This window comes from Oncorhynchus nerka, linkage group LG21 (assembly GCF_034236695.1).
Source record: "Oncorhynchus nerka isolate Pitt River linkage group LG21, Oner_Uvic_2.0, whole genome shotgun sequence".
Lineage (NCBI taxonomy): Eukaryota > Metazoa > Chordata > Actinopteri > Salmoniformes > Salmonidae > Oncorhynchus > Oncorhynchus nerka.
This window is the reverse complement of record NC_088416.1, coordinates 35,726,867-35,735,396: the sequence shown is the minus strand read 5'-3', so window position 1 is coordinate 35,735,396 and position 8,530 is coordinate 35,726,867.

Below are 8,530 nucleotides of genomic sequence, written 5' to 3'. Positions count from 1 at the left end.
CAGTATTTATAGTAACAGTGGAGGGGCTGTGCTGTGGCAGTACTTATATGTAGTATTTATAGTTTCAGTGGAGGGGCTGTGGCATTTTTTATAGTAACAGTAGAGGGACTGTTCTCTGGCAGTATTTATAGTAACAGTGGAGGGGCTGTTCTCTGGTAGTATGTATAGTAACAGTGGAGGGGCTGTTCTCTGGCAGTATTTATAGTAACAGTGGAGGGGCTGTTCTCTGGCAGTATTTATAGTAACAGTGGAGGGGCTGTTCTCTGGTAGTATCTATAGTAACAGTGGAGGGGCTGTTCTCTGGCAGTATCTATAGTAACAGTAGAGGGGCTGTTCTCTGGCAGTATTTATTGTAACAGTGGAGGGGCTGTTCTCTGGCAGTATTTATAGTAACAGTAGAGGGGCTGTTCTCTGGCAGTATCTATAGTAACAGTGGAGGGGCTGTTCTCTGGCAGTATGATTGGGATTTGATGTATGAGATATCCTCTCCACATGCAGGCGTTAAGTGTACCAGGAATATAGGACTACAGCACATATCTAACAGATGTAGCTGCCTGGAAGAGTGCTCATAAGAGACACACACTGAACACACATGCACATGAGTCTTACTTCTCCTTGCTGCTGAAGGTTTCCTATTTTGAAAGTTTTCTTCTGAAAAGTAGACACACACACACACACACATTGCATACCCATCATATAACCCATAATATTGTTATATGATGTCACATGCTGTGTATTTCAACACATATACCCCATTTTTGGGACAGTTTGCAGGCATAATTCAACAAAGAGATAATTGAATGTGCACTTTCTGCTTTTCCAGCATATTAAATGATTTAAAACACAAACAAGAGAGAGAGAGAGAGAGACAGAGAGAGAGAGAGAGAGAGAGAGACAGAGAGAGAGAGAGAGAGAGACAGAGAGAGAGAGAGACAGAGAGAGAGAGAGACAGAGAGAGAGAGAGAGAGAGAGAGAGAGAGAGAGACAGAGAGAGAGAGAGAGAGAGAGAGAGAGAGAGAGAGAGACAGAGAGAGAGACAGAGAGAGACAGAGAGAGAGAGAGAGAGACAGAGAGAGAGACAGAGAGAGACAGAGAGAGACAGAGAGAGAGAGAGAGAGAGAGAGAGACAGAGAGAGAGAGAGAGACAGAGAGAGAGAGAGAGAGAGAGAGAGAGACAGAGAGAGAGAGAGAGAGAGAGAGAGAGAGAGACAGAGAGAGACAGAGAGAGAGAGAGAGAGAGAGAGAGACAGAGAGAGAGAGAGAGACAGAGAGAGAGAGAGAGAGAGAGAGAGAGACAGAGAGAGAGAGAGAGAGAGAGAGAGACAGAGAGAGAGAGAGAGAGAGACAGAGAGAGAGAGAGAGAGAGAGACAGAGAGAGAGAGAGAGAGAGAGACAGAGAGAGAGAGAGAGAGAGACAGAGAGAGAGAGAGAGAGAGTATGAGAGAGAGAGAGAGAGAGAGAGAGAGAGAGAGAGAGAGAGAGAGACAGAGAGAGACAGAGAGAGAGAGAGAGAGAGAGAGAGAGAGAGACAGATAATCATCAATTATCTGTCACTAGTCACCTCTAACCTATCTAAGGAGATATCCTGACGGGAGTCATTCACTAGAGCAAAGGGTATAGGAGTCATATGGGATTCGACCAGTCTCAATACAGACCTTTAAGGACCAGGATGTTAACATGTCAGAAGATGTATAAGTGATAAATACCTAAAATATTAGGAAAATCATTACTGAATTATATTTGCTCTAGTCTCAGACAAAATGAAACTATAGCTCTGCATACCAGTTGAGGATGTCTTTATTAATTCAAAAGCAGACACCAACTAAATGCAGATGCAGACTTTTTTTAAATCTGGCCTTTTCTTATCTGTTCAAAAGCCTCCCAACGGCTCTATACCACCGGTGAAAACACCTGATTCAGCCACTAGTACCGTAGGGAGCTGTCAAACCCACCGCAAATAACTGTCAAATAACCCCATCCTACTCAATGACAGCTCTGTCCAGCCTACTGTGCCCCAGTGGCACCCTATTCCATATATAATACACTACTTTTGACCAGGACCCATAGGGCTCTGGTCGACAGTAGTGCACTAGGAAGGAAACAGAGTGAAATTGGCAACGCACCCCAGCTCTCTGCTCTGCTCTTCAACTAGCCTTGTACTGTCTGTCCATTTGTGTCTCTGACTATGAGTCTGTTGTGTAATTAATCCCTGGTCCCTAGTTACAGGTGTTTCATTACAGCCAGCACATAACACCTGTCTGAAACCTGCCTGCTCATCACACACACAGCTCTGGTCCAGTCCCAGTGGGATGACATCACAACGTGTAGTTAGCTGATGGAGCTGTTCTTGGACTTCAAAAGCCATCATGCTGACAAAGATAAGAGACAGTCACATGTTCTGCCAGCCTGGTGTCAGTTTCAGATCTGTTGCCAACTCCTCTTACTAACGTGTACTGTACTGCATGACAGCGATAGTTGGAGCAGTTGGCTATGGCATGTGTAGCATTAGGACCAGCCCAGGCTAGTGTGTGTTGGAGTCCAGGCTCAGAAACCCTCAATTGTGTTATTGTGAGGGGCAGAGCTGGGGGTGTTATGTGGTCTCCTGTTCCCTGCGTAACGGCCCGGAGCAGAGCAGCATCTCCCTTTAATATTTCACGTCCCTCGTCTGCTCCTCAGTCCCCTACAGCTACACCCACTACCCTTTATTAATTCATTAGCCCCTCCACTACACTGACACATAATGGTCCCCACTAGAGCTGCCTGCCAGGGAGGGAGGGGGGAGGGAGGTGGGGGGTGGTCAGGCAGGGACGCAGGCGGGTGGTCAGGCAGGCGGGAGAACTTGCCTCTGTGTGTGATGTCATCACTCTGCTTCCAGACAAACAGGCAGGCGAAGGGGAGCTGCAGCTGGTATTAGTCAGCTCCTGGAATAGGCAGCAGAGAGAGAGAGCTGCCTGGCTGCCTGCCTGTGAATGAGGTCATCACTCTGAGCCTGTTCACACTGTTTCCTGTGACATCTTTAGATAGACTGTGGGAGTAACAGGCATAATGTACAGTAGTACTGTAGTAGTCCACCTGACTAACTAAATGAACTAGGAGGTCAGTTTTGAGCCTCAGGAGGTACAGATTGTGGTTTCCTCTCTCTCTTCATCCACCCATCAGTTGTGTACTGTAGGGGTGTTCACTATTGTTTTATGGATTCCCAAAGCGCTGAATTGCTGAATCCTTTCATTGTGTTCTGCCACTGTTGCCTGACAGAGATATTATGCTTGGAGGGAGAGATGTCATTTATGAATATTCACCTTCCCTCCTTCTAACATAACTGTGTGGGAGGGAGTGTTTGGTCATTGTTTTTGGATCACTGTCTGTAGGGAGAGTGTGTGATCGCTGTCTGTAGGGAGAGTGTGTGAACGCTGTCTGTAGGGAGAGTGTGTGATCACTGTCTGTAGGGAGAGTGTGTGATCACTGTCTGTAGGGAGAGTGTGTGATCACTGTCTGTAGGGAGAGTGTGTGATCACTGTCTGTAGGGAGAGTGTGTGATCACTGTCTGTAGGGAGAGTCTGTGATTGCTGTCTGTAGGGAGAGTGTGTGATCGCTGTCTGTAGGGAGAGTGTGTGATCACTGTCTGTAGGGAGAGTGTGTGATCACTGTCTGTAGGGAGAGTGTGTGATCACTGTCTGTAGGGAGAGTGTGTGATCACTGTCTGTAGGGAGAGTGTGTGATCACTGTCTGTAGGGAGAGTCTGTGATTGCTGTCTGTAGGGAGAGTGTGTGATCGCTGTCTGTAGGGAGAGTCTGTAGGGAGAGTGTGTGATCGCTGTCTGTAGGGAGAGTGTCTGATCGCTGTCTGTAGGGAGAGTGTGTGATCACTGTCTGTAGGGAGAGTGTGTGATTGCTGTCTGTAGGGAGAGTGTGTGATCACTGTCTGTAGGGAGAGTGTGTGATTGCTGTCTGTAGGGAGAGTGTGTGATCACTGTCTGTAGGGAGAGTGTGTGATCACTGTCTGTAGGGAGAGTGTGTGATCGCTGTCTGTAGGGAGAGTGTGTGATCACTGTCTGTATGGAGAGTGTGTGATTGCTGTCTGTAGGGAGAGTGTGTGATCGCTGTCTGTAGGGAGAGTGTGTGATCACTGTCTGTAGGGAGAGTGTGTGATCACTGTCTGTAGGGAGAGTGTGTGATCACTGTCTGTAGGGAGAGTGTGTGATCACTGTCTGTAGGGAGAGTGTGTGATCACTGTCTGTAGGGAGAGTCTGTGATTGCTGTCTGTAGGGAGAGTGTGTGATCGCTGTCTGTAGGGAGAGTCTGTAGGGAGAGTGTGTGATCGCTGTCTGTAGGGAGAGTGTCTGATCGCTGTCTGTAGGGAGAGTGTGTGATCACTGTCTGTAGGGAGAGTGTGTGATTGCTGTCTGTAGGGAGAGTGTGTGATCACTGTCTGTAGGGAGAGTGTGTGATTGCTGTCTGTAGGGAGAGTGTGTGATCACTGTCTGTAGGGAGAGTGTGTGATCACTGTCTGTAGGGAGAGTGTGTGATCGCTGTCTGTAGGGAGAGTGTGTGATCACTGTCTGTATGGAGAGTGTGTGATTGCTGTCTGTAGGGAGAGTGTGTGATCGCTGTCTGTAGGGAGAGTGTGTGATCACTGTCTGTAGGGACAGTGTGTGATCACTGTCTGTAGGGAGAGTGTGTGATCACTGTCTGTAGGGAGAGTGTGTGATCGCTGTCTGTAGGGAGAGTGTGTGATCGCTGTCTGTAGGGAGAGTGTGTGATCACTGTCTGTAGGGAGAGTGTGTGATCACTGTCTGTATGGAGAGTGTGTGATTGCTGTCTGTAGGGAGAGTGTGTGATCGCTGTCTGTAGGGAGAGTGTGTGATCACTGTCTGTAGGGAGAGTGTGTGATCACTGTCTGTAGGGAGAGTGTGTGATTGCTGTCTGTAGGGAGAGTGTGTGATTGTTGTCTGTAGGGAGAGTGTGTGATTGCTGTCTGTAGGGAGAGTGTGTGATTGCTGTCTGTAGGGAAAATAACAGCATTACCTAACCTCAGTCTCCTGTGGGCGGGGCCTCCTAGGTGACAGTTTGATGACATGTAGCAGAAGGCCGGAGGTCAGAACTGACAGAAGGATTATATTAGCTCCCAATTAGCCCTTACTCATGCTGGAACTGTATCAGAAAGGTCAAAGTTTACACGTATGGTTGGCTGTGTGTGTGTGTGTGTGTGTGTGTGTGTGTGTGTGTGTGTGTGTGTGTGTGTGTGTGTGTGTGTGTGTGTGTGTGTGTGTTAGAGAGGGAGGGGCTAGAGAGGGAGGGAGGGAAATGGTCCGCTCTAGTTTAGTGGCCTGAAAGTGGGGCGATCTGTTCCTTGGAAGTTTCCCAGTGAAGTTTCCTGGGGACCGAGACACTGAAAATATCTATCTATATACACTCTTTGTCCTACATACAGTAAAAGAGAGGCTGAAAGAGAGAGAGAGATCTATTCTGTTAACGGAAGTGTGACCCATGTTATGATCCTGGCTCTCAGAACAACTGTGAACCACTAAGGACCACACAGAATCTGACTTATCTCACTGACAGCACCTCTCAGCAGGAGATGGACTGTGGGTGAGGATAAAGAGGGTCAATCAACCCCACTGATCAGCAGGAAGTCCAGTCAGTCTGACTCTGTCTCCCTGGAGTACTGTCAAAGGTACGACGTGACCCTTAACTAAATTGCAGCTTTCCAAGGAGAGTGCTGAAGGGGAAGTCTTTGTTGAGAGGAGATACGCAGTGGGAGAGATCTCTGTCGCTTATAGGAAATATCTCATCTATGTATCTCTCTGTTCCATCTCTTCTCTACAGGGCACATTCATTAAGGCCTATTATGTGTGACTCATCATGACTTCTCTCTTCAAACTAAATGAACATATTCTCCTTGCATTTCTCCACCGCTCACTTTTCTCCTTTGGTGTCCGCCTCCCTCAACCCTTTTATTTTTCCCTCTCACTCCAGTCCACCTCCTGCGGTCTCTTCTCCTCCTGCTCCCTGTTCTGCCTTCTTCACGCTCCTTTCCACTTCAACAGTCTGTCTCAGCTTCCGTTCTCACTATTTTTCTCTCAGCCCTCTCTCCTCCCCAATATCTCCCTGTTCCTCTCTGTCTCTCCCATCCTCTCTGCCCTCTCTCCTCCCCAATATCTCCCTGTTCCTCTCTGTCTCTCCCATCCTCTCTGCCCTCTCTCCTCCCCAATATCTCCCTGTTCCTCTCTGTCTCTCCCATCCTCTCTGCCCTCTCTCCTCCCCAATATCTCCCTGTTCCTCTCTGTCTCTCCCATCCTCTCTGCCCTCCCTCCTCCCCAATATCTCCCTGTTCCTCTCTGTCTCTCCCATCCTCTCTGCCCTCCCTCCTCCCCAATATCTCCCTGTTCCTCTCTGTCTCTCCCATCCTCTCAGCCCTCCCTCCTCCCCAATATCTCCCTGTTCCTCTCTGTCTCTCCCATCCTCTCTGCCCTCCCTCCTCTGCCTTGTTCCCCTCTCCGTCTCTCTAATCAGATCTGCTGTGTTCCTTTCCTCCTTCTATCTGCTTTTCTACTATGATCTCTCTCTCCTGGCCCCCAGTCCTTCTCCTTGTTCCAAATCCTCAGCTCTCTATTGAAACTAATCCTCTGTATTTCTCTACCCCCAACCCTGGAGCTTCTCTCTCTCTCTCTTTCCCCTCTCTCTCTATCTCTTTAACCATTCAACTCCCCCGTTCCATAGTGTCCTATTGCCTCCTCCCTATCTGCTCCCTTCTTCTATCTTCTCCTCCCTATCTCTGATTACTCAGCACTATGCTAAATATATTTTTGGATCATATTTTATATTTTCTACCTTTCCCAGTTAGTCAGCTTTCTGACAGGCTTCCGACCTAGATGCCATCTCTGTGTCCTTCCACCAGCCCCCCCAATATCTTTCTCTCTCTCTCTTTCTCTCTCTCTTTCTCTCTCTCTCTCTCTCTCTCTCTCTCTCTCTGTTTCTTTCTTTCTCTCTCCGTCTCTCTCTCTCTCTTTCTTTCTGCCCTTCCCCATGTGTCTGTCTCTGTCTAAAACCTGCTCTCTGTAAAACCTGCTCTCTGTACCCCCTTCTCTTTGTCTTCCGCCCTCATTTTTGCGCTCTCTGAGTCTCTCTGTCGTCTCTGCTACCTGACAGTGTTACTGTATGGTGGTGTCCAGGTGTGCTATAACACTACTGTGGCTTGTCAGCTCAGCTGCACTGTGCTCTTCATTAGTGAGGAGGCTGAGATGTATGAATATGACACAGGTTAAAGATCCATGAGAAATATTATATCTGTGTTTCTCATTTGCTTTGTTTTGGCACAATGTGTCACCATCTCTCACACTAAAATCTTCCTTCTCTCCCACCCTGTGGTTTCTCATTTTCTCATATTGTCTTCTCCTCTCCTCTCATTCTCTCTGACGACAGCTAGTGGTATTTGCTGTCACTCACTGTCCTCTGGGAACAGCCCTGGGAGCTGTTGTCAAACACAGCTTTTCTCACAGTGGCCCCTCTCTTCCCTGTGTCTTTCAACCATCTTACACACACACACACACACACACACACACACACTCCATGTTCAATTTACAGTTCATTACTCTCCTATTCTTGGGTGCATTCAAATTGAAATAGCTCGAACACAATGAGTGATAGGATATTGGATGTTTTCAAAATGAACGTTTAAATGAGCACCCAGAGATAAAACATCACAATTTTGGCAGTTTTATTGGCAGTGCTATCTCTCTTTTTGTCTTTGTTTCTGGGTATTCATTGTTGATATAGTTGTGTTGTATTGTAACTGATGTGGGTGTGTGCTGTGTAGTAGATGTCAGGAGGGCAGGCTCAGTTTCAGAATTTGGGTTTGTCCTCTTCAGCTGGTGTGAATTGTGTTGTGTGGCCACTTGAACATGCTGTTTTAGCTGTGGGGAGCTGTCCTGTATGGAGTGGTGCTGAAGCGCAATGCTGCCTAGTATCCACTAGGGACTGACCTGAACACTCTCTAGCTTGTAGTGCACTGTCTGCAGTCCGAGGTGCATCACAGACGCTCTGAAATTGTTCTCTCCACTCTGAGAGGTGAGGTTGAAGACTGTTTCATGCTACTGTGAAGTGTTATAGTCTAGTCTAGTCAAATGTGTGAGTGTGTAGAGGTAGTCTACAGTGTGTATTGTATTGTTTGCAGTAGTAGTGTAATGTTTGTCGTTTCAGTGGCGCTCTTAACAGTATAACAGTCATTGTGGACTCAGTCAGTCTATAGATATAGTATTTATCAAGGCACCGGCTACCAGGGCAGTATTATGTATGTCTACTATATACAGAGCAGAGGTGGAAGATCTATTGCATAGATATTCATATGGGAGGTGTTGAAGAATAAATTGTGATGAAATGGCAGCGCATGGTGACAGTGAAAAGGCAGAATGAAAGGAGTCAGTCTGTTCCCATAGTGACCAGAGTCAGGACATGAAACAGTGTAGGAACCCCGACAGACACTGGGGCTGCTGGTTGAGTTTTTAGGATTGTCCTTGGAACTCTCTCTCTCT